At 44.5% G+C, this 1272-nt stretch overlaps 1 protein-coding gene across 1 annotated transcript in view; it reads right to left on the reverse strand.

Annotated features, from left to right (window-relative positions):
- The window catches only part of GLG1 (golgi glycoprotein 1), a 100380-nt gene that overhangs the window by 52497 nt on the left and 46611 nt on the right, over nt 1–1272 (reverse strand). The gene's annotated exons all lie outside the window — the stretch shown is intronic.

Genomic DNA, 1272 nt, shown 5'->3' on the forward strand with positions numbered 1-1272 from the left:
GGGAAAAAAAAAATCCCAATGCTACACTGAATCTCTGAAGTTCTGCAGGATTAGCTTAGAACTGATTAACAGGCATTCATGCCTCAATATCCCATAAGAGTGACAGAAACCTGTAGCTAACTTTGTATCATAAGCAATGACAGCAAGTGACCGGAGCACAGCTGCCCCCTTCCATAGAATGGCACAAGCTGTATTGCTTCCATTCAGCTAAAGATAATAAATATTCTGGTGCTGATTAGTCAAAGCACGCCTCTCAGTTTTCAACCTTTTTTCATTTGCAGATTCCTAAAAAAAAATCCCGAATGGAGGTGCGGATCTCTCCAAATTGTAAGTGTGGGTCTGCGGACCCCAGGTTGAAATCCACTGTTCTAGGCACATGTAAAAAGTTAAATGAAAGGTATGCAAGTTTCCTGGCACACTACAAAAGGTATTTTCAAAATCAGCCTTGTTCATTTTTATCAGGACCTCATCAAGGCAGGGGAGGGAAGAAGGAATAGAGAACAGATCTATTGCCTTCCATTTCTGCCCCCTGATCCTGCCACTTCAGACCTGCTCCAACCCAGAGCACATGGCTGCTCTGACCCCTGTCTAGCCACATGGCAGTCCTGGCAGTGGCAGCTTCAGCCTCAGCTGCGGAGTAGCCAAAGCCCAGTCAGGCAGATCCCAAAGTGACTGTGTGCTTGAATCCCCAGGCTGGAGGACAGCTGAAGCAGGGGGCAGGGCCACCAGGGTGTGCTGCTGGTGTGCAGACAGCAGCAGAGGCAAGTGTGTGTATGAACTTGGGGGGGGGGGGGAACAACACAGGAACAGATGGACAGGGCCACTTAACTTCTTCACCATCAGCCCCCCAACCAACTTCCTCTCACCACTGCTACTTACCCCACTGCAGCAGTGGGAGAAATGAATTAAAGATGACCTCCCCACATAATCATACCCTATACATGGAAAATTATAACAAATGTATTAATTTTCCATGTATAGAACCTAATTATTGCAGGGTCATCTTGAATTCAAAGTTGTCTTTGTTTCAGGTAAATATGGTAATGTTTGAGTTTTCAGTGCTAGGAAGTATTAAGTTTAGTTTGTTTGAGCTTACCACAAAACAAATTATGGAGTTACATATGGTGACAGAAGGATCATTATTACATTAGCTATGATGAAACAGAAAGGATGAGATAGTGCCTAGAATGTCTTCCCACTTCCTCTAGGTACTGTTGGAGCAAAATTTTAAGTATAGGTGCTGCCAATGCATGAACTCAGTTTGATTGAGAG

Source organism: Crocodylus porosus, unplaced genomic scaffold (assembly GCF_001723895.1).
Source record: "Crocodylus porosus isolate Cpor-Errol unplaced genomic scaffold, CroPor_comp1, whole genome shotgun sequence".
In the NCBI taxonomy this organism is placed as follows: Eukaryota; Metazoa; Chordata; order Crocodylia; family Crocodylidae; genus Crocodylus; species Crocodylus porosus.